The 25,877-nt window shown below is 42.5% G+C and overlaps 1 protein-coding gene across 1 annotated transcript in view; it reads right to left on the bottom strand.

Moving 5' to 3' along the window:
* arhgap42a (Rho GTPase activating protein 42a) overlaps positions 1-25,877 on the bottom strand; it is a 480,518-nt gene that overhangs the window by 352,960 nt on the left and 101,681 nt on the right. The gene's annotated exons all lie outside the window — the stretch shown is intronic.

Raw genomic sequence — 25,877 nt, 5'->3', positions numbered from 1 at the left:
GAAAATCCATGCATACTACGTCCTATATCTCCTTTATCAATTTTGTTAGTAACATCCTCAAAAAACTCCAAAGGTTTGTCAAATATGATTTCCCATTTGCAAATCCATGCTGACTATGCTCAATCAGATCATGATTATCCAAACAACTCCACATTTATCACATCCTTTATAATAGATTCTAGCATTTTCCCCACTACTGATGTAAGGCTAATAGGTCTGTAGTTCCCTGTTTTCTCTCTCCCTCCCCTCTTAAATAACGGGGTGACATTTGTTACCTTCCAATCTTCAGAATTCCATTCCAGAATCTATAGAATTTTGGAAAATGATCGCCAATGCATCCACTATCTCTGTAGCAACCTCTTTCAATACTCTGGGTTGCAGAATATTAGGTCCCGGGGACTTATCAACTTTAAGTCCCATTAATTTCTCCAAGACAACCTTCTTACTTATACTAATTTCTTTCAACTCCACATTCTCCCTATTCCCTTGGACCTCTAAATCTGGGAGATTTCCTGTATCTTCCTCAGTGAAAACAGACAAAGTAATCATTTAGCTTCTCTGTCATTTCTCTATTCCCATTATGAACTCTCCTGGCTCTGCCTGTAATGGACCCACATTTGTCTTAGCCAAACTCTTACTCTTTCCATACCTATAGAAGCTTTTAGAGTCCGTTTTTATGTTTTTTGCTAGATTGCATTGCTCATTGCCTGGCACTTGTGTGGCGTGAATGTTATTTGCCACTTATCAGCTCAACTCTGAAGTTTGTCCAGGTCTTGCTGCTTGGTAACACAGGGGTCAGGGAGGAGTCAAGGCATCAAACTTGAAATCATGGAGATCATGGAGAGATTTAAGTCCTTGAAGTTGGGATTGAAATGGCCATTGAGTATTTGAGGGTCTTGTGGGGAGTTGGAAGTTGAAGATGGGGAATGCCAGGAGTGGTGGTGATCAGGATAGTGACTGGTGAGTACGGGGTCATTTTTTAAAAATTCAAGCAATGTTTACGGTTGGTTTTCCAGGGCTGGCTGGTTCCGTCCCATTGGAGCCAGGGCCTAAGCAGGCAATAGCCCATTATCTACATATGCAAAGGGACTAAGGGGATAAAGAATGCCATTTGTTTGTCCTTACCTAATTTGGCACATGGTGCATGTTTGGTCCACCATTCTGGGGCCTTAAGGGGTTAAGAGCCACACAGTGCCTAAAAGACACACTGTTTGCACCCCAATTTAAACCCACCCCTCACTCCCCCTACCCACCCAAAACCGCCCCCCCATGTGTTTTATAACTTCCCCAGTTATTTTCCTTGCTTAATTCCAGCTGAAGCTTGGCAACCCACTACAAACATTGAACAAAACATCCAAATCGGCAATTGGCATTTAATAGGGGTTGAACCAACGCCAGCAAGGACACTGAACCACTTCCAACGGATACAATTCTTATGGTGGGAATAACAAAAGTCCATATATGCCTGCTGTGGCTTTGTACCAATTTACTATCGCTTGGACAGGATCTATCACACAGTACAGGAGCAAATATATTGTAAAAAAATGCATTTACAATTTTAGAAAATGAACAGGTAGCAAAATTGTCCTCCTCATAACAGAAATCATCCAATTTCTCTCTGTTTAAAAAATGATGGTCATAAACACCTCCTTTGTTCAAAATCAAAACTCGAGCACAAGAACTTATAGAAGCATAGAAAAAAGGAGCAGGAGTAGGTCATTCAGCCCTTCAAGCCAGCTCCGCCATTCAATATGATCATGGCTGATCTTCTATCTCAACTCCATACTCAAGCGCTCTCCCCATACCCCTTGACACCTATAAATAATCACCATTTAAAAAACATTTCCATATACTTATATATTTATATAAGTATACTCTATATACTTTTAACATGATCTTAACAAAAATACAAATGTAAATGGGTGGCAAAAATAAAACAGCTGTGTGTAGTTACTCATAACCATCCCCTATTGCTAATGTGGCATTAAATAATGGAATTCACAGTGAATCATTCTGCACCAAGTTCACACAACCATTAAAGGGCATGTTCTGTAGTCATTGCTTAAACAGATTATCCAAAACTCGGATATGTAAAAAAAAAAGTTTGGCTCCATAATCAAATATTTAACTCATTCCTGTACTGTGGTGTCCAGAATCTAATTTTTTCTCCTACAATAGGTATTTCTAGCCTTCATAATAATATAAAGCAAATGCCAAAAAGAGACAATACACAATTGTCAATATTTTCCTCTTGTACACTTGCCAGCCTGTGACTTTCTTATCTATTAAAATAAATGGGAGAAAGATCACAAGCTGGCAAGTTCAAAAACACAACTATGGCTGATATCTCCATTTGAAACTGTAAACAAATCACCATATCATTTGGAGGCACACGTTTAAACAATCTGAACAAGATCGTTTTCAGTATATTTCAATTCAATGTTTGATTAGAAGAACAAAAATAGATAGTTCAATTTGTCATTTTGTTTTTTAGTTAAATTTGTTCAGACAGGTTTATTCCTCATAATTTTGATCTGAAGATATATTTTCACATACAGCAGAGGAGAATGAGAACCAGATATAGTACATCATCATGCCAGTAGAAACAGTTGTCATCAGTGATGCTGCAATTTAAAACATATTGGGCAGAATCTTCTGGCTGTCGTGCGGGTGGCGGAGTCTGCACGCCAGCGCTTAAAATGTCGCGTGCTGACGTCGCGTGAGCGTCCCGACGTCAGCACGCGGCATCGCGATATTTCGGTCGGCAGGCGCACTATGCAGCGGGACACGCGCCTGCTATTTATTAAAGGCCTCGTTAAGGCCCTTAACTTGCCAATCGTTAATGATTTTGAGGGGCCCGTGCGAACTTCGGCTCGGCGCACAAGCCCAACAGGTAGGCGGGTAGGTGATTTTTTTACAAACCTCATCCAGTGGCGGGATGAGGCTTGATAGCGGTTTTAAAAACACTTAATAAAGTTTTTGTTTATTTCATTAACATATCCCGTCTCATATGACATTTTCACATGAAGGGGACATGTTAATGAATTTTTTATTTTTCTACTTCTTATATTTACCAGTCTTTCAGCGATCTCCCTGAGGCAGCACTTAGCCCTCAGGGAGATATGTGCTCTTTTGCGCGCATGCGCGAAAGAGCACACTCTGACAGTTGGGGAATCCTCCCTCCCCCGCACAGGAAGTGCATAGCGCTTCCCGTTGGGCAGCACACTGGGTGGGCCTTAATTGACCCGCCCACTTAAAATGGCGGCAGCGATCGGCTGCCCCCCCACCGCCGAGCTGGTGGGGCCCACCTGCCCATCAAGGGCAAAATTCTGCCCATTATCGATAAAGAGATATAGCCATATTGTTACGGTCCCAGCTGATGTTAATACTGGACAAGTCAGATCCCAGAATGAAACCTGGCTTGATAGATCCTAACCTTTTTTTAAAAACTGTGGAGGAAAGTTACTAAACAAATTCACTAGAGTCTGATGAACTTATAACACAAATAATAAAAGATTAATTAAACTAGAAAAATGAACTATATTCCACCAGACATAAAGGTTCGGAAAATCTCAATGCAAACACAAGATGATGATTCAAATATTCACTATTCCGCCACCGCAGCAATATCTTTAGACACATACAAATTTAGAAAGATAAAACAGCTTACAGTATCCAGGCAAGAGGGGAGTATTCCATCAGACTCCTGACTTGTGCCTTGTAGGTGATGGACAGGCTTTGGGGAGTCAGGAGGCGAGTTACTCGTCGCATCCTGAGAGATAGGATTCAATCCTGAAAGATAGGATTAACTGTCATGTGGAAAGGCATGGACTAGTCAGGGATGGTCAGCATGGACTTGTTAAAGGAAGGTCTTGCCTCACAAATTTGATTGAATTCTTTGAGGAAGTGACAAGAAGGGTTGATGAAGGTGGTGCAGTGGATGTTGTGTATATGGATTTTAGCAAGGCATTTGACAAGGTCCCACATGGCAGATTGGTCAGGAAAGTAAAAGCCCATGGGATTCAGGGTAATGTGGCAAACTGGATAAAACGTTGGCTTTGTAACAGGAAACAAAGGGTAATGGTCGATGGATGCCCTTGCTACACCTCAATCAAGTCACCTCTCAGCCTTCTTTGTTCTAAGGAAAATAACCCCACCCTATCCAATCTCTCCTCGTAGCTACACTTTTCTAACCCTGGCAACATTCTTGTAAACCTCCTGTGGACTCTCTCCATCTTGTATTGTGGTGACCAGAACTGCACACAATACTCCAGTTGTGGCCTCACCAGTGTTTTATACAATTCCAACATTATATCCTTACTTTTATATTCCATACCTCTGTCAGTGAAGGAGAGCATTCCATATGCCTTCTTTACAACCTTGTCTACTTGAACTGCTGCCTTCAGGGGCCTGTGCACTTGTACGCCAAGATTTCTCACTTCATCTACCCCTCTTAGTATATTCCCATTTATTGTGTAATCCCTGTAACTGTTTAACCTCCCTAAATATATGACCTCACACTTCTCTATGTTAAAATCCATCTGCCACTTTACCGCCCACTCCACCAACCCATCTATATCATTTTGGAGGTTATGGCTATCCTCTACACTATCCACTACTCGGCCAATCTTTGTGTCATCTGTAAATTTCCCAATCGTGCCCCCCACATTCACGTCCATATCGTTAATATATAAAACAAACAGCAAGGGTCCCAACACTGAGCCCATGAGGGGAATAGATAGAGCGGACAGGATAAAATTGTTTCCCTTGGTGGAGAATTCTAGAACCAGGGGACATAGATTCAAGATAAGTGACAGAAGGTGTAGGGGGAACATGAGGAAGAACTTTTTTACACAGAGGGTAGTGGGTGTCTGAAATTCACTGCCCAAGTTGGTGGTAGAGGCAGAAACTCTAAACTCTTTTAAAAAGTACTTGGATCTGCACCTTAAGTGCTGTAAGCTGCAGGGCTATGGGCTAGATGCAGTAAGGTGGGATTAGAAAGGGCACCTGGGTGTCCTCGGACTGGCATGGACAAGATGGGCCGAATGGCCTCCTTCTGTGCTGTAACTTTTCTATGGTTCTATGGTTTCTATCTATCTAAGATTCTAATATTCAAGGTAAGTATGAGGTACATATGAATTAACAGGTGAACTGTGGTCAGACATACCACACTCCAAAGTAAATGACAGATGCAACCAAAGCAGATTCTGTGGATTTCTCAGCAACCCACCCAGGCATTCATCACATTGTGGGCCAACCAATCTCACTGACACTTCATCTTTCTCATGAGGATTTTGAATCTCCACATTTGAAGAACTCACCTTGGAATTCTCTCCAAACATCATTCCCACTCTGACAACTGCAACAATGGCTCACCTGACAGGGTTTCAATCTCACCTTCTGAGATTCCTTTCCCTTGGATCTCTGAGCACACTTACGCTTCATCTTCCAAGCACAATTCCAGATCCTCGGCCATGCCAAGCAGAACACCACTGCTCCAAAAGGCACGAAGTAAGGAGTCATCAACCTTCGGCTGCCTCTTCAGATCTTCAGGGCTTCTCTCAAGCCTGCTTTGCTTCAAGTCTGCTCCTTGCAGCACTCTCTTTAACTCAGAGCCTTTTGCTCTGTTCCTTTCTTTTAACTTGACTTCTGGGGCCCCTTTCTGATTTCGATTTTTGTCCCCGTGTGAGACTTTCTTCTGGGACCTTTCCCTGTCCCCCTCCCGTGTCCTGCTTTCTGGGAAACACTCAGTACAATGGTACTCCGTTATCGGTCACCTGACCTGCTTTACATGCCATTCTACTTATTTTCCTCTGCGCAGGCGTGCAGGGCCGGTTCCTGGCCTGAAAAAAGTAAAATAAACGGACTGCAGACATGCGGCCATTTCCCGGCCTATGCGTGCAGAATAGGCCCAGGGCTTATTGGGAACTGGAATTCCCAAGCTCCGGCTTCAAATTAAGGTAAATATTTGAGTTTCATCACAATATAACACCTTATTAAGTCTCTCGGAAATACTTCAAAGCGCTTCACATATAATTAATTTCTGAAGTAGCCAAGTTCCTCTCCAAATTCCCCACAATCCTGATTTGGAAATACATTGCAATGCCTTCATCAGTCACCGGGTCAATATCCTGGAGTTTCCTATTCAAACAACACCATTGTGCAAACACTATCACTAGGAGCACAGCAGTTTATGGAGAATGCCACCACATCTTCTCAGGGCAAGCAAGCTGGGCAATAAATGTGGGTTGACCGCCGTCACCCACAAAGCCATCAAACAATTTTTTTAAAAGGTGGGTACTTTGTATACAACAAGAGCCTACAAATAAGTATGAAATGAATTACCAGTTTATCTGTTTTTGGGTGGGTTAATTGACCAGGGAAAACGTGCTCTTTTTATAGTGACATCTTTCAACATCCATCTCATTTTTTTTAAGAAGGGTCATGCATTGCTAACTAGAGGTTACAAGTTCAACTTAAAATATTTCTACAATTCTATGGGAAAAAAAATTTCCCCCCCCCATGTCCAAAGGTTAATGACTTATGGTTGCATCACAATTTGTTCCATTTTGTCAAATACAAGATAGTTGGGGGGCCCCTCTAACAAGCTTCTGGGACAACAAAAGTCCCAGCCTTATCAACTGTCAAGGAAATAAATCTTAGAGTCATTTGCTTGCAACATGCTTTGGGGAGGCACCTTAAAAATAGAAATCTACATCAGTAAAATGAAGGTAGGGCTATCTACAGCATCAATATAAGGGGGTTTTTCATTTGACTTAACCATCCCCACCCCCACAAACTGAAAGATACTGGAGATTTTTGAAAAATGAGCTAGTTTATCTCTTAAACTGCCACATCAAATCCCAAGCATGTCATAAGCAGACTTTAAGAAAACAAAACTTCACAAGAGTAGTTTGATCTGCGCAGCCCTCATTGATGTTGGGTGCTTTCTAAATGGGATTTTAAAAAAGAGGCACAAATTTAAGCACATAGAATCAAAGGAATGCTTTTCAATTTCACTTATGCAGTTTGTTTTGTTTCTAGCTGATGTAAACATGGTTAAATAATCCTTGCCCTTCAGTTGTTATATTTTTCACTTTCAGTAGTCTTTTATTTTGCAGTGAGAAGAGATAATTACAGGAGGGAGGCACATTTTGAAAATTTGACCAACTGCGACTATTATTAAAACTTTTAATATATGAAACACTTTGAATTTGAAGATCATTCCAAAAGCATTTGAGGGATATGTGTAAGAAAAACAAATGCTGAGTCAGGAATAGATTAAGAGGAATGGCCCAAGAGGTGGAATTTCAGAGAAAAACATATTAAGACAGAAGTATGGAGGTGGAGGATCATGGAGCTTTAGAAACAAAATTCTCAACACCTCTACAAATATCACCTCCTTTCTCAATTTTAATTATGTAGTGTTGTGAAAATAAAAAAAAATCCCAAGCTACTTCATAGAGGCCTAACAGAAAAATGACAATAAGACCAAAGGAAATTTATTAGGATTGGCATAGTCAAAAAGGTGGGTTTTCAAGAGGTTCTTAAAAGGAGAACAGGGAGGTTGAGAGTAGGAGGGGGTCACAGATGGAATTCCAGTTCATAGGGTGTAGATGATATAACGGGATAAATGTGGACAGGATACACAAGAAGTCAGAATGAAGGAAAGGGAGAATTCTGGGTGGGTGAAAGGCTGGAGGAGATGACAGAGATCAGTGACCATGGGAGTAAAGACTCCCAATGAGATGGCATGGTTGAGAAGGTGGTCATGATTATGAGGAACAGAGTTTACATCGAGGTGGATACTTTGAGAAGATGACTTGCAATGGAGGTTGAAATCCCCCAAGAATGAAGAAGAGCCCAGTATAGAACCTGGGAAGGACAAGAGGGGGATATATCGGAGAGAAACTCAGAATAGGGCTAGGGGTGGTGGTAGAGATTGAGATCTTAAAGGAGAGGCAAAAGAGGTGAAACAAGGCAAGATGCTTGAAGGAGGACAATGTAACAATGGAATAGGGACACACGCTAGGCGATTTTATAAGGACCACACTGCCACTGTGATGGTTAATGCAAGTTAGTGATGGAAAATCCTGTCATGTAGGGAAGCCTCGGTTACAACACCACTGCTGAAGAGGCCCGTGACAATATCTTGTTAATTACATTGTTACGGTTCAATGGCAATTATATTGTTAAACAGGTGATGGGTATTTGCACACCTAAAAATGGGGTAGCTGGGACACTGGGGGTTGGAGTAGTGTTGACTGTGAACTAAGTCAATAAACTCCAGCAAAGAAAATAGCTGTGACTTAGTTAATTTCCCCAACCGGTTTGGATCTAGTTAACAGCCTGAACCTTAGGGAAGGAGTCAGGATTGCCAGCTCCAAGCCTGAGGCAACAACAGAGGCGGGCGGATGGCAAGGCTGGCAGACTGGAACGTCCGCCTCCGTTTGCTAGTACATTGGCCCAGTTATAATCATGACTGTCAGATGCTCAAGCTCTCATCCTCCCCACCATGCTCCCTCAATGCCCCCATATCTCCCATGCTCCTTGTTACCCCCTGCCCTTTCCATGCCTCACCATGTATAACTTATACCCACACTTTCAGTATCCACTATTTACCAAACCAATAAGCCATTGGCAAGGCTGGCAGATTTTGAAATGTTTCTGAAACTGACAACATAAGCAGAGGCTTTGAAACAATAAAATAAATTCTCAGTTTACAATCTCTTAAAAGCGTCAGTCAACCACAGCCACTCATAATATCAATTTCAAAAAGATTTTATTTACATGAGATTAAGATGTCTGAAATGGATAAACACACACAAATGCATTGAAAAACCACAAAGAAAGATCAGGTTATTACAACGTAATAGAGATGTCAACCAAACAAAGCTTGAACTCCCCTTCAAGCTGAAATGTCTACTTCTGTTGATACTGTTGCCAGATGAGCTCATTATAGATGCCCGACTGAGCTCCAAGAATGATTAATCCACTTAGGTCGAGGTAATGTTTATACAGCTTGAAGGGGAACTTAATTGACTGACAGCTTTATGAAAAGGTAAGAGGGGAAATATGTTTTAATAGGAATGTCAATTGGCTGTTTTATTCTCTGGTTGCTGACTCAGGATTGGAGTTTCCCATGGTTCACAACTCCTCTAAGAGGCTATGAGCCATGTATACTAATGAAATGGGCCCAACTCCATCAAAATTGTCAAGGGGTTTGTATGACCATGGGGGTGATGGGTGAACAGGATCTGGTGTGAGTAAAAACACGGGTAGCAGAGTTATCAATTATCTCAAGTTTCCGAAGCGTGAAAGGTGGGAGGCAGCCAGCAGTGCGATGCAAAAATCAAGTCTAGGAGTAATAAAGGTATGGATGAGGGTTTCAGTAGCAGAAGAGCTGAGATAAGGGTGAAGTTGAGCAATGTCATAGGTGAAAAACAAACGATCTCAGTGATGGCACCTGATAAGAGCCAGAAAGGAGACAAGAGAGAATCTTCAAAAATTAAGTAAAGGTCATTCATATTGTCTCTTGGTAGTGTAGAACTTGAGTATCGCTAAAGAAAGAGACATGGCCTCACAAGTTCCATGGAGTGGCAATCACCACTGGAGTGCCACTTCACTCCTTTTTACTCATTCAGGTCAAGACTTCGATCCAGGGCCTGGTGAGAAATTCAGTGCAGCTGTTTCCAGAGTCCTTTCAGTGCAGTGCAGCAGCATGGGGGAAAGTGAAGCCACACCCTCTTTTATCAACACTATCGACCATAAACCAGTAAGTTTAAAGGTCTCAGCCACTTTGAGAAGCCAGGGAGAAGGTAAGTGGGTGAGGGAGTAGGGAGTCGGGTGGTTGGGTTTGGGGGAGGGGGACGTGGTCATGGGGTTTGTTTGGGGGGGGTGATCACGGGGATAGGGGTGAGGGGGGGTGGTCAGGAGGGTGGTCGGCAGGGGGTTGGTGGGGAATGTCAATACCATAGTTACCCAGGTGTTAAAAGTAGCTTTAATCCTTCTAATTTTTCCTGGGTAACCATTCTGTTCAGAAAATTGGAACCATTCAAAGTCTCAAATTTAAATCGAGGTATTGGATGGTTCCAGATATATGCCAATTGCCTATCAGACAATTCCCATGCATTCCTTGAGTGGCGTCATCCAGGGGTACCCTCTGGGGTACAAAGCATATTCCCTGGGATACGAGATCGGCCCCACCCGAGAACGGAAGTTCTGGGCCACGCTGTCAAAGTTTCTTGTCTTGCACTTATCAGGAATCGCAAGAATACCAAATTTCAAAAGGAACAACAATTTATACTGCATGAGAAAAGGGTGCTGATTGGTTGGCAGGTGGACTCTGATTGGTAAAGGCGTTGCCATGGAGAATGCACATGGGAATAGTTCCCCGCCCCATCCCCCAACCTTTTGTTCAGTTGGAAAAAGCACAATGCCTGGACATATCCTTTCTCTTTGCAAAGGATAGGGCCCTGCTTATGAATATATGTTGCTTCTAGCACTCATGTTTAACATTGTGAGCCCAGCTGATAATCTTAAATTGGTTGTTAGAGTCATTCTTCATACAGTTGGGAGGTCCATTCCATATTTAGCTAACACCCATTGAGTTTCATCGTCTGTTGTTCACTGTGATGGCAAAAGATGAATGAGCTGATATACCATAGCTCTGTTTGTTGATGGTTCATCCTTAACAAAGGGATGTATGAATTTAACAAGTGGCTGTGATTGTACACATTTTAATTCGGTATTTGCTCGAGTTTCAGGTATGTCTGGAGCTGATATTGCCAAAGTCATATGTTGCTAGCCATCATAAAAGCTGTTGTGGCCATTTTAAAATACAGCTTTAAAATTTGTAATACAGTGAGTAAGTCGCCCCGCTTAATGTTGTTTTGCTTAAACGTCCTCTATCCTTTAGGGCCTTTATTTCGATTTATGTTGCCATTTTCTGTTTTATGTCATCGGCATTCACGCCCAGAGCCCCACACGCACTGCACTCTGGGCCAGTCACCGCCATGTTCTGATGCCAGAGCCACCAACGTAGTCACCAGAGGTCCAAAGTGCAGGGAGAAAGGAAGGCCTGAGATCCGGGAGCAGGAGCGCATGGCAGGACAAGGAAGCTGCCGGCTGCCATTCGGGTACTGATAACCGAGGGCGGAAGGGTGCTGGAGTGCCCTCCCACAATTGCCCCACTCCAACCATGAATGGCTAGGCTCCATCGGCGCCACTGCCAGCGCTGGCTCCATCCATGGCAAGTGTCCCCCAGCTCAAACCACAGCACAAGACAAGGGACCAGGGTCTGGAGAGGGCGGGCACACATGAGAGATGAAGCAGGTGTGCGAGAGGGCGGGCGCATGTGAGAGATGAAGCAGGCATGCGAGAGGGTTGATAGGCAAGGAGTCAGGTGGACGGGGGTCAGGTGGGTGGGCAAGGGGCGTGAGCGATCAGGCAGGAGCGAGGGGGTGCGGGCGGGTGGGTGCAAGCAGGCGGGTGCGAGAGAGCGGGCGAGTGGGCACGAGGGAGCGGGTGAGAAAGCAGGTGTGCAAGCAGGCGAGAGAGCGCGGGCGGGTGAGCGGGCGCGAGAGCGGGCAGGCGCGAGAGAGCGAGCTAGAGAGGGAGTACACGAGTGCAAGCGAGAGACAGATGGTGCGCGAGCAGGAGAGAGAGGGAAAAAGAAAGGGAAAGAGAGAGGTGGGACAGCCAGAGTGGGAGAGACTGAGATGGGGGTAGACACAGAGTGGAAAAGGAAACAAAGCAGAAAGTTGAGATGAAGTTCATGAGTGCTGTTGGTAAGACAACGAAACTGTGCTCCTCAAGGTTTGTTTGGGTGATTTAGTGTTTTCCAATTTGAATTTATGTAGCATTTCTGTTATATTCAGTGGTTTATTTTATCTTGCAAGTTATTCCAGCCAGGAATTCGCATTGTTCCACATGTACTGTAGTGTATTTCAACTTGTTCATTGGTTTTTCCAGGCAAGAAAATTCCGAAGGAACCTATCTCCAGCTTCAACATTGATTCCTAAGGAAATCCATGATTCTATAAAGTTGTTTCACTTAGTTTCACTTAAGTCATGATTTTCAGGAATACGAGGACTCTATCTTCATGCCTCTACTGGGCATGACAAAAGGAAAAGGAAACTTGATATTTGAATATTTGTATATGACATTTGATTTTTCCAAAATTTACTTTACATTTGTTGGTGAAAATGTCTGTGGTGAAAAAGGGGAGGTTTTTTTTTTAGTGCTGAGCTCAAAACTGCTTTCCCTGAGTATGTTGCTGCTCCGACAAAGAAGGAAGCCTATTTGACCTGGTTATTGATTATGGAACAAAGAAAGTAGGTGATCTGGCAACAGAGGAACAGTTGGTGAACAGTAGCCACAATATAATTACATTGAAACATAGCACCAGGAGGTGGTTATTCAGCCCTTCCAGCCTGTTTTGCCATTCAGTTTGATCATGGCTGATCTTGTTTCACAACTCCATTTACCTGCCTGTAGGTATAACTTAGCTTTAATTAGGTTGAGTATACAAATAAAAAAGGAGGAAAAAAGACAGCTTAGTATTTTAGAAATACTCAGCAGGTCAATCAACATCTGTGGAGATAACAGATAAGTTCATGTTTCAAGCGTGGATCCTTCATCAGAATTGTAGTCAACTTGTCTTGCCAATTGATTTGCTGCTCGGTGTTTCCAGCATTTTGATTTTTGTTTCAGATTTCCAACATCCTTTGTGTTTGTAAGAGAAAAAAGCAAGTTAAGGACAAAGGCACTTGACTGGAAAAAAAGAAAATCATAGCGAGGTAAATGGGGTCTGTGCTCAGCTTAAATGTAAAGAAAAATTGACAAATCGTAGATCAGCAATAGGAAAATGTAAACAGAAAGTGATGAGAGGGGTCACAGTTATGAAGTGAGGCTTGAGAAGTCAGAACCTTTTAAATGGAATTAAGAAGGATAAGGAGTAAACATGACAGAGGATTTCAGAACTGGTAAACATTTTAAGGCAAAAATAAAGGTGTTTCCACTGGTTGGCATAATCATAACAAAATGGAATATATTTAAGGGGCGAAACAGACATAATATGAATATATTATGATAAAAGTTACTACACTGTCCAAAGAACCATGGTCATATACAACAGTCATTCTGATAGTATCTATTTGCTTCAGTTGTTGCCATATTCACTTTCACCACTATCCTGATCAAAAGTCCCATCTGGAACTTTGAGGGTTTGCTTTGGTCAGCTTTTTTAATTTGTCACATAAATAATAGTGAAAATTAGCTCCCAAAAATAGGTTAAGCATTTAATAAATCTACATGAAACATCAATTATGTTTCTAATCACTTTGTCTTGGTTATTACAATTCCTCTCCTTTCCTCCAAAATCAGTAACTTGATCAAAATAATAACTTTGTGGCTTTGTTACATGCACAAGATGCTTGTCCACGTGCAAATGATAGGCACCAGCGTCTTCAAAGAAACAAGATTTTTAAAAAACATTGTTACATTTAGCAAGTGCAAAGCCAGAAGGAGAAACTGGGAACCAGTTACAAAAAAAAACCTCATTTATAAATGTTCATTCAGGAACATAACTATGCACAATGCCAGAGAGCAGGCGAGTATTCGTTCATCCCACAGATTCACAAGATTTTGAGTTCTTGTTCTTGGGTACATAGTTGAGGCAAGTGCAGGAGAGGAGAGAAAATAACATGCTTCACGGGTAATTCAACAACATATTGCATTGGGATATCAATTTATCATGGCAGTGGTGTTACTCCCCATTCCCATGTACTGTCAATCTCAGCACACCTAATGGACAAGCATCTGCTGAGGCAACAGAAGTCACTCTGCAGCTGCTCTTGTACCTCCTACCAGGCTAAGGGAAACCTATCAAAGGCCAATTTCCATTTGTCTGCAGAGAAACTGAACAGATTGGTAGAATATAAGGACATACCTTCAATTTAAAGTTTAAAAATACAGTATTATTCCACTTCAACTTCAGTGGGTTCATTATTTTGGGAAGGACGAGAGCACAGTGAGACATAAAAGAGCAGCAGAGAGAGTGAGACTTCACATCGGGAAGGAACAGGAGTGGAGCGAGAAATAAAGAGTGGCGGAGAGAACGCGAGACTTCACTTCAGGAAGGAGAGATAGCAGAGCAAATCATGAAGAGCAGTAGAGAGAGAGACTTCACTTCAAGAAGGAGCAAGAGCAGAGCAAGACATAAAGAGCAGCAGAGGGAGAGACTTCACTTCAAGAAGGAGCAAGAGCAGAGTGAGACATTACACAGGTTCAGAGTTCACATTCAGAAAGAAAAATCGAGATGAAACAATACAGGGAAGCAGCTAGGTAATTGGCTAGTGAGTATGCCCTATTTATCTTATCTAAACCAGGGAATTTTACTGAGGGATATTAGAACATAAACTAAAATAATAAGAATATAAGCACAAGCAGGACTAACGCATTAAATAAAATTTAATTAATTCAATGATTACAAATACTGAACCCCATATCCAGGAAGCTCAAGACTGGATATGTACCGGATAAGGGCATTTTCCAGATTTTGGGTCCTGCGGTGGGGGGTGGTGGGGTGGGGGAGATATAGGATAACTTAAAGTCGAGCTGATTTCTCTGCCGAGCTGAATCCAGCCGGGACAGGAAAAGGAAGGGATGAGTGGCAGATGGAGCCACCTTCCGCCATTAATCCCGGACCCAAAAAGCAGGGATCAGTGTGCCGTGACCTGGATACGACGGACAGCAATGCCTGATGGGGATTGTCATTTCCAGGGCAGGGCCCGGTTTTCGTGTCCTTCCGGATTTTGGGACGCCTGATAAGGGGTCTGATACCTGCAGTTAATTAAAACACAATAAAGATGGCTGGGCAGGTGATGTGTTACAGCTGCAGCATGCGGGTACTGATGGAAATCTGAGAGATCTAAGGCAAGCGCACCTGCTGCTCAAGAAGCTTTGGCTCAGAGTCAATGAACTGGAAGCCAAGCAATGGACACTGCGATGCATCGGGGGAGGGGGAATGTTCCCAGGAAACTTTGTTCCAGAACACAGTCACACCCCTTAGGAACACAGGAACAAGAGTAAGCTATTCAGCCCTTCGAGCATGCGCCGCCATTCCATAAGATCATGGCTGATTCAATTGTGGTCTCAACTCCACTTTCCTCTCTGCCCCACATAACCCTGGACTCACATGTCTATCCAAATCAGCCTTGAAGAAATTCAATAAGCCACCCTCCACTGCCTTCTGGAGAACAGAATTCCACACAACTAACGACCCTTTGAGGGAAATAAATTCTCTTTATCTCCATCTTAAAAGGGAGACATTTTATTTTTAAACTGCATCCCCCAATTCTAGTCCCTCCCAGAAGAGGAAACATCCTCTCAGTATCCATCCTATCAAGTCCCCTCAGGGTTTCATATGTTTCAATAAGATCACCTCCTATTCTTCTAAACTCCAATGCATATAGGCTCAGCCTGTTTATTAACTTTTCTTCATAAGATAAGCCCTCCATCCGAGGAATGAGTCGAATGAGCCTTCTCTGAGCTGCTTCTAACATATTTATATCTTTTTTAAATAAGGAGACCAAAACTGTATACAGTACTTCAGATGTAGTCTCACTAATGTCCTGTAAAGCTGCTGTCTTAGGGTCTTTTGATTTGGTCCATGGTCAGGTGCAGGAGGGTTTGACTGCGACTAAGGCAGGAGTGAAGATTGAGAAGGTAGAAGTGGAGGCATTTCAGCCTTTGCAATTGTCTAACAGGTTCACGGTTCTTACACCTTGTATGGATGAAAGCGGGGGCTGTGGGGTGGATAAGCGAACTAATCATGGCACCATGGAACAAGAAGCAAATCAAACGTGGGGAACAAAGAGAAATGTAGTGGTAGTAGGTATGGTCAGGGAGATACAGACAGTTTTCTGTAGCTGAGAGCGAGAGTCCAGGAGGCTGGATTGCTTACCCAGTGCCAAAGTTCAGGACATCTGCTTGGGGCGGGAGAGAAACTTGCAGCGAGAAGGGGAAGATCCAGTGGTCTTGGTCCGAGTTGGTACCAATGATACAGGACTAGGAAAGAAGTCTGATTAGGGAGTATGAGCAGCTAGGGGCTAAAGTAAAAAGCAGAACCTCAAAGGTAATAATCTCAGGCACGACAAATGCCTACCACAAGATTTGGTGTGGGAGAAGTGGGTTTCAATTCATGGGGCACTGGCACCACCAGTACTGGGCAAAATGGGGCTGTACCACTAGGACAGTCTGCACCTGAACCTTGCAGGGACCAGTGTTCTGACAAGTGGTATAACTAGAACGGTAAAGAGCACTTTAACTAAATAGTGAGGGTGAGGGAACACGTGAGGAAAGATGTGGTAAATTAAAGGGAAAGGACTCAAGAGAGCAAGGTAGCAATAATGGTAATGCTAATGAGAGAGTGGCAGGAAGGGACAGAGCATACAACCTTAAAGAGTGCAACAGCAGATAAGGCCAGCGGTTGCAAAAATAGTAAAAAGACAGAACTAAAGGCTCTATATCTGAATACGTGTAGCATTCATAACAACACAGATGAATTGTCTTCTCAAATAGAAATAAATATGTATGACCTAATAGCCATTGGAGAGACATGGCTGCAAGGTGACCAAGGCTGGGACCTGAATATTCAAGAGTACCTGACTTTTCGGTAGCACAGGAAGCTAGGAAAAGGAGGTGGGGTAGCTCGTTAATTAAGGATGACAACAGTACAATAGTAAGAGAAGACCATAGTTCTAAAGGTCAAGATGTAAAATCAGTTTAGGTAGAGATAAGAAATAGCAAAAATAAGAAGTCACTTGTGGGAGTAGTTTGTAGACCCCCTAACAGTAACTACATTATAGGAAGGGGTACAGGAAAAAATAATGGGGGCTTGTGAGAAAGGTACAGCAATAATCATGGATGGTTTCAATCTACATATAGATTGGATGAATCAAATTGGTGAAGGTAGCCTGGAAGATGAGTTCATAGAGTGTTTTTGAGACAATTTTTTTAGCCCATACTAGAGCCAACCAGAGAACAGGCTATACTAGACCTGGTAATGTGCAATGAGGCATGAGGCCTCATTGTTTGTGAGTGAGAAGAGTGGATCTAAAACTACTGTTTGAAACTAAATAAATGCAAATACAAAGGTATGAAGACAGAGCTGACTAAAGTGAACTGAGAAATTAGGTTAAGGAATTGGTCAGTTGAAATACAATGGCAGGCATTTCAGAATTTATAACATAACACTCAGCAAAGATAAATTCCAGTGAGAAAAAAAGGCTCTTGGAGAAGGACGCACCATCTATGGCTAACTAAGGAAGCTAAAGATAGTATCAAATTCAAAGAAAAAGCATACAATTCTGTGAAGATTAGTGATAGGTCAGAAATTTGGACAGAATTTAAAAACCAGCAAAGAATGACTAAAAGAGTAAAAGGAGTGAGAAATTAGAGAAAGCTAGCTAGAAATAGAAACACAGATAGTAGGAGTTCCCTCAAGTATTTAAAAAGGAAGAGTAACTAAATTGAGTGTTGGTCCTCTGGAGATCAGGTCTGGAGAATTAATAATGGAAATAAGGAAATGGCAGAAGCACTGAACAGATATTTTTTGTCTGTTTTTGTTGTGAAAGAGACAGATAACATCCCAGAAATAAGTATGCATCAAGAGGTGATCAAGGACTTTGATGAAGGGGCCGAATATATGGTTGCTAAATTTGCTGATGACACAAAGATAGGTAGGAGAATAGGTGGTTTTGAAGAGGACTTGAGGAGTCAACAAAGAGATATAGACAGGTTAAGTGAGCGGGCAAAAATTTGGCAGATGGGGTTTAATGTAGGAACTTGTCCACTTTGGCAGAAAGAATAGAAAAGCATCATATTACTTAAATGGAGAGAGATTGCAAAAGTCAGGAATACAGAGGAATCTGGGTGTCCTGGTACATGAATTACAAAAAGTTAATATGCAGATACAGCAAGTTAGGAAGGCAAATGGAAAAATATTGTTCATTCTAATGGGTATGGAATATAAAAGTAGCGAAGTTTTGCTACAGTTGTACAGGGAATTGATGAGATCACATCTAGAGTACTGTGTACAGTTTCGGCCTCCTCACTTGAGAGAGGATATAAGTGCATTCGAAACAGTTCGGACAAGGTTCGCTCAACTGATTCCTGGGATGAAGGGGTTATCTTTTGAGGAACGGTTGGACAGGTTGGGCCTGTATTCATTGGAGTTTTGAAGAATGAAAGGTGATCTTATTGAAACATATAAGATTCCGAGGGGGCTTGACAACTGGATGCTGAAAGGATGTTTCCCTTTACGAGAGAAACTAGAGCTAGGGGACAGAATTTAAAAATATGGTGCATCTCATTTAAGTCAGAAATGAGGAGATTTTTTTTTCTCAGAGAGTCATTAGAATGTAGAACTCTCTTTCTCCAAAGAGCAGTGGAGGCAGGGTCACTGAATATTTTTAAGGCTGAGTTAGGCAGATTCTTGATTGACAAAGGAGTCGAAGGGGCTAGGTGGAAGACAAGAAAGTAGAGTTTCGGCCGCAATCATGAGCTGAATCTTCCGGGGTGGGCCCGACACCCCGACGCGTAAAAAGACGCACGATGACGTCAGGCATGCATCCTGACATCATCGCGATATTTCATTCGGCGGGCGCACACCAGAGTCGGCTGCGTGCCTGCCAAAATGTCAACGGCCTATTAAGGCCATTAAGAGAGTAATTAAACTAGTTAAGAACGCTGCCTGTCCAAATTTAAGGTTGGCGGGCAGCCGAAATGCCTAAGCGGCCTTCGCGTTTTTCAGGAAACCTCATCCACGGGCAGGAGGAGGTTTCCTGAAGCTTTTGTGAGATCAATAAATTAATTTTCCCACCTTTACAAACATGTCCCAACTCATGTGACACTGTCACGTGAGAGGACATGTTTAAATAAATTTTCACATCATTTATTAAACTCTTTCATTATCTATTCAATCTCCCCGAAGCAGCTCCTTGCCTCAGGGAGATTGCTGCGCTCTTTTGCGCGAATGCGTGAAAGAGCACAGGCCTCAACTCTCCCTCCTCCCCCCATCCGCACATTAGCGCCGAGTGCTACTGGCCGTTCATTACGCTGGGTGGGCCAATTGCGTAAAATGGTGGCGATCAGCTCCACCCCCGCCCACTCCCACCCAGCCCGCCTGCCCGCCATAGGAAAAATCCAGGCCCATCTTACAAATGGCAGTGCAGGCCCAAGGGGGCCGAATTGCTTACTCCTGCTCCTAATTCGTATGTTTGCACATACGTATGTACAATAATCATTCATTTACCCTCAATGTTTTCTGTCTAAAACTGCAATAAAAGCTCAATTTTTTTTTAAGTCAAGCCAATACAGATGAAAGAATTCCACTTTAAACTGAAACAGGCAAGAGCTGCTGTACAACATAGAATGCAATATTATCAGGTATGCATTTCAGTTTTAGGAAATTAACTGACATTTTAGAACAGTTATCAATGCTTAATTTGTTCTTTTTAATTCTAAATGACAGACTACTACATTAAATTTTGAATAAAAACAAAGGAATCCACCATGGCCATCACTAGCTGGAAGTCTCACTCACACAGGGAATGAATCTCACAGTGGGGCACTCTCCTTGGCTAAAGTTTCCAATGGGAAATTCGATCCCCAAATAGTGCAATATTTCAGAGACAAAAAATAAAATGCGAGTAATAACAATACCATAATCAATCCAGGTTACATGAAAGTATTTCAAAAAAAGAAGCAACAAGTAAATTGCATTACTTTTCCATAAAAATTTGAGGAGAAATCACCAATACCAATTTTAAGTCAGTTCAAATTCATCTTTACATGTCAGGTCAACAAGTCACTTTCAGAGTCACTTGCAGGGAGGAATAGAGCAAAGTCTTCAGAGCTTAAAAACAATGAATATCTCCAAAGCAGCAAAACGGTCAGGTTGACAGTTTCAAAGATTTTGTGATCACATAAGCCTAAAAGCTCACAATTTGACCCTGCCGCAATGTTGTTCAAGCAATTTTTAAAAAGATTAATATTAACACTATTTTACCACGATGCAGTGGGCAAGTGGAATGTTCTATTCAGGGACAGAATGTAATCAAGCCTTCCTTTTCCTAATACCCTTGTGATATTTTACACAATAATAGAATCACAGAAGTTTATGGCACAGAAGGAGGCCATTTAGCCCATCATGTCTGTGCCAGCTGAAAAAGAGCTATCCAACCTATGCCCACATTCCAGCTCTTGGTCCATTGTGTTGTAGATTACAACATATTTCATATTTCTTAAATGGTGAGAGGCTAGGAAGTGTTCAACTTCAAAGTGACTTGGGCATCCTTTTTCATGAGACACTGGAAGCCAACATGAAAGTACAGCAAGCAATTGAAAAGGCAAATGAGGCTGTTGGCCTTTATTATGAGAGGATTTGAGTATAAGAGTAAAGATATCTTACTGCAACTAAATACAGCTTTGGTGAAGTATTGTGTGCAGTTTTGGTCTCCTTACCCAAGATATACTTTCCATAGACAGAATGCAACTAACATTCAAATTAATTTCTAGAATGGAGGGATTGTCCTATGAGAAAAGATTAAATAGACTAGGCCTTTATTTTCTGGAGTTTAGGAGAATGAGAGGTGATCTCATTCAAACATACAAATTTCTTACAGGGCTCAACAAGGCAGATGTAGGAAGGATGTTTACCCTGGCTGGGGGTCTAAGGGACACAGTATCAAAATAAGGGATAGGCCATTTAGGACTGAGATGAGGAGAAATTTCTTCACTCAGTGGGTGGTGAATCTTTGGAATTCTCTGTCCCAGAGGGATGTAGAGGCTCAGTCATTGAGTATGTTCAAGACCTAGATTGATAGATTTCTATTCATTAAACACACCAAGGGATAGTGCAGGAAAATGGTGTTGAAGTAGAGCATCGAGGCATGATCTCATTGGATGGCAGAGCAGACTCAAAGGGTAGTATGGCCTACACCTGCTCCTGTTTCTTATGTTCTTAAGTAATACTTCAAGCGCATATCCAAGTACCTTTCAAATAAAATAAGGGTTTTTTACCAATACCACCCTTTCAGACCCCCACCTTCTGGGTGAAAAACATTTTCTTGAGCTCCCCTCTCACCCTTCTACCAATTACCAATGCACTCCGGTTATTGACCTGTTCACTCAGGAAAATAGGACACTCCACTTTCTTCACTTACAATCGGAAAAAATGCATTCGAATGCTTTTCAAGCACTAAAAAACAAAATATGACATTGAGCCACAATGGAGATATTAGGTCAGATGATCAAAAACTTGGTCAAAGAGGTGGGTTTTCAGTTGTAGCTTAAAGGAGGAAAGTGAGGTGGAGAGGTATGGGGAGTTTTATGACCACAGCTGGTGTTAATTGCTGTGCAAACCAAATCCCAGAGGAAAACTTGGCTTACAAGCCATACTCTTTTTTTTTGTATTCTGAACATGAGAAGACGACATACCGATCTCAGCAGTAAGAGGTCCAGTAACAAGTTGGAGATTTTAAAAATTAAAAGTAAAAGTATTATTAGCAAAAATAAAAGAAAACTTAAGCACATAAGATTACAGTTACGCAATTAAGATTAGTCTTACAAAATCTTCCACCAGAAACTCTTTACTTGGTCAAACCCACAAGTAAACACCTTCCAAGCAACACTCCCTTATAGATGTCTACTATGAGATCCAGTAATATTACACAAGGCAAAGTGCTGTAGCTTCAATAAAGACGTACCACATGACCTCTACCCTTTTCCACTCTGCGGTGAAATTCACTTCAGAATAAAACTGCTTGCTGCAGCCCAAGGCTTTTCTGGCTTGACTGGATGGGTGATTCAAACTGCATCCTTCCCAAGCCCAGAGCTCCAGCTATAGCTCAACAGCTCAAACAGCTCCAGCTATCTCCACCCGTCTCTAGCTCAACAGTTATATCCAGCGTTCCACAAAAACTCGAATATACCTTTTTTCCCTTTTATCTTCGTTCCATTGTTCTCACACTTCTTTGAAACTCAAACCCTTCCAAATGTAAGATCTCTCATGTTTCCACCTTGTCTTTGCTTTTGGGTCAATAAAATAGAATATCCCCACTAATGTTTACCATTGGAACTCCTGCAAGATGCAAACATGTTTATTGTTACCTGACTCCCCTTTGATTTTCAAACAAACTCTCAACTTATCTAAAATGCAAATGTTAGATCTAACTATTTATTAGTACTGCAAACTTAACATCTCAATCTCTTTTCATGTTTCAAACTCCCCACAAGGCAACTTGACTCCCATCAATCTCTTTCCCAGCTTAATTAAATCTCACACACACAGACACCCAGACAGACACCCAGCCATCTTTACAGAATAACACAATATTCCCCCCAAACAAATCAATTTTCACAGGAGGAAATTCCAAAGCTTGGGCCTATGTTAGTTAAAAGCAAATCCCGGGGGGAAAAAAATGAAAGACGAAGGAAATAAATTGGCTGACCCAAAAATTGCAGAGGTCATTGGGATGTTTAAAGGAAAATAGATCTTACTGGGGAAGCAACGGTTTCAACTATGCAAGAGCAGGAACATACCAGATGTTAGGCAGTTCTTCCTTTCCCACAGAGTAACAAGCTACTGGAATACATTGCCATCTGGTGTGGTGGGTGTTCACTCCTTGTATGTTTTCAAGGGGGGAGCTGGACTGCGGCCAAGAAAGCATCATTGCCATATCTCAGTATATTCTGAACTTCAAACTAGTTTTTATATTTAACAAAAATTGACCACAAAAGATTACAATAAGATGGCTGCCCAATGATTATCTGACTTCTCATGGATTGAAACCAGTCCCGTCTCAAGCAGAAACAAAATGAACCTTTCAGACTGATGCTGACTCAATGCCTTTTCCTGAAACTAATTCAAAACCTGATTTTAAATTGAATGGTTCATTCAGATACAAAGACACTGGCTGTCTCAAACTCACAAGGTGCGAAATCCACAACTTAAAATGTTTAATCAACCTAACCACCGACCTTATTTGGAGAAGGACATTGGACTTGTAAATTGTCACATAATGAGACAGCCATGCTTACTGTTTGCTTTTAAAGTAACAGCAACAGCTGTTCTGCAGTCAGGGTTCCATCAGAAAGCCACTGAATCAGCTGCAAGACATTTAAGCTGCCAAAGTAATAAACAACAACACCTTGAAATTGGGAGAAGGACATCCCCAACATGTTTCAGCTTCAAGTTCATCTGAGAACCAACCTCCTGGAAATTCTACAACAAGAAGCCTCACAAGCTTACTGGGAGCCCTCTGCTTTACAAGACATTCACTTCAACTAAAGCATCAATTCATCTAAGAAACTACAGGCCTGCCACAAAAGAGACCAAGACAATTATAAATTTTAATGCATTGTTTTACCTTCATCTATATCTAAACTTGGCGTGTGTGATAGTGTGTATGAGTCAAATGAGTGAGACATCACAGTTAAACATCTGGGGCCAATGTGTAATAATAAATAACCTTCTTTATTTTAAAACTTGCAAAAAGCTAGCTGCTGGAAATTACCTAACTGGGTCAATCACTCTGGGGGTAAGGAAATACACACTCCTTACATACAAACATATTGAACATGGGCAGTAAAAACAGACACATAAGTTTTATCTGTGACAATCATATAGAAGGCAAGTGCCTTTAAGGTATCACTTGGTCCAAGTGATCTCTTAGAATAGATTTTATCTCCAGAGAGGGTTAGAGGGGAATTTTACAGGGGGCAGAATTTTCTGCTCCTGCCAGCAGCATGGCGGGCGGGGGCACTAAATTTGGCGTGAGGGAAAATATGAGTTTCCCACCAGCAGGAAATTAGTTTGGAATTTTGTTTTTCCGGCTTTGATGTTGGGTTAAAGGCCGGTCAAGTTTCCCGCTAATCAATGTCAGGAATCACATCTGCATTCATGAATATTCATTAAAAGGCCAACTCGCCGAAATTACATTCCCCCCCCAAACTAAATGCCCTGCCAGCGGATAATTGGAACAGTCTGTTTCCCCACTGTATGTATGTGTCGTGCACCTGGCAAGTTTCACTTCATCACTGACTTCAAGGTACATTAACACTGCTTTCACCTGCCTTTAAAAGCATTGCTGAGAGATTTCAGGTGTCTGTATTACAAGCTGCACCAAGGCTGTGCATGGGAGGCAATACCAGCAGGGAAGGGAAGACTGAGGCAGGGCCTTGGGGGAGGAGGGTTGGTTGTGGAACATGGGAGGGGAGAGGAAAGACAGAGGCAGGACTAGGGTGTGGTCATTGAACAGAGTTCAGTCTGACTATCCTGGGACAAGATGCAGGAATGGTGGGGGAGTCCAGAACCAGAGGTCACAGTCTGACGATATGGGGTAGACCATTTAGGACTGAGATAAGAAATTTCTTCACCCAGAAAGCGGTGAGCCTGTGGAATTCGTTACCACAGAAAGTAGTTGAGACCAAAACATTGTATGCTTTTAAGAAGGAGTTAGATATAGCTCTTGGGGCGAAAGGATCAAAGGGTATGGGGAGAAAGCGGGAGCAGGCTATTGAGTTGGATGATCAGCCATGATCATAATGAATGGCGGAGCGGGCTTGAAGGGCCGAATGGCCTACTCCTGCTCCTAGTTTCTATGTTTCTATAAGGCTGACAAAGGAAGAGTAAAGACTGTTCTGGGGCTGAAGCCGCACTGTCGGATGTATATTGTAGAGACTGCCCCGGGTCGTGTTTGAGGGCTCTGCATGGTGCGCATGCCTTGGTCCTGTTCTTGGGCAGGGTAAGGCCTCTCTGGGCAGTGACAGTCATGAACAGTATGGTGTACAGGGCATGGTCAGTCACCTAAGAAATTTGGTCCAGGGGGTTACAGGCATGGTACTGTGAGGCAAGTGGGGCAGTCACGTTCAAGGAAGTCATCTGCATCCTGTAGTCGGTAGCTGAAAAGTCAATGGGGGTAGGGTGGTGGTGTGTGGGGGATGGTATTGGATGGTCTCAATGGGGTGGTGGGTGTCAGGTCAATAAAGTGCATGGGGTCTTCAACATTAAAGGCTTCCACGAGGAGGACCCCCTGTTCCTTTCCCTTGCAAACAGGATCTCCCGCCTTTCCTGAGCAGCCTGGAGGAGAACGCCCAGCGAGGCCTTGCTGAACCATGGAACAGAAGGTTTGGAACGTTTGGTCAGCAGGCTAATTTAGACTTTCAGCACACACCTGGCCTGCAGTGAGTGAATGTCCGTGTGGGTGCCTTTTAAATATGGCGCCAGGACCTTCGACTCCATAGGGTAATGGAGGGGCAGACGAATCACTGCCCGTCCCACCGCGCGATTAAATGAGCTCCTCGCTGATATATAACTATGAGTTGAAAAGCAGAAAATCAGCTGTGAAAATCTGCCCCACCACCCAGCAGGAATCACGCTGACTTTCCCGCGAACTACCACGCCTCGTCTCCAGAATGGAAAATTCCATTCGCAGTACTTTTCCTTATTGCCCTGGGTTTTTTTCTCTGCTTTTTTCCCCTCCCAACAGATTACATGGCTGTAGGATTGGGAGAAGGGAGTGAGTGCTTTGCCACGATACTCCGACTATCATTGTGCGGATCAGGCTTGATGGATCAGCTGGTCTTTTCCTGCCTGTCATTTTCACATGTTTATATAACAGAATCCAGAGAAAAGGTAGGAACTGGGTTGCTTTGGCTTGGAAAATGACGGAGGAGATTTTGGCTAAATGGCTTGTTCCTATGCTCTTACTGATGGAAAAAGTAGGGACTCAGTACCAGACTGACTGGTTTTCCACCATAAAGTTGTCAAACCAATTAAGCATTAGAATAGTGCATGGGATTTAGTGCTT

Source organism: Cetorhinus maximus, chromosome 7, assembly GCF_964194155.1.
Source record: "Cetorhinus maximus chromosome 7, sCetMax3.hap1.1, whole genome shotgun sequence".
Classification (NCBI taxonomy): Eukaryota; Metazoa; Chordata; class Chondrichthyes; order Lamniformes; family Cetorhinidae; genus Cetorhinus; species Cetorhinus maximus.
The sequence above is the reverse complement of the archived record's forward strand: the minus strand, read 5'-3'. Positions and strand labels throughout refer to the sequence as shown.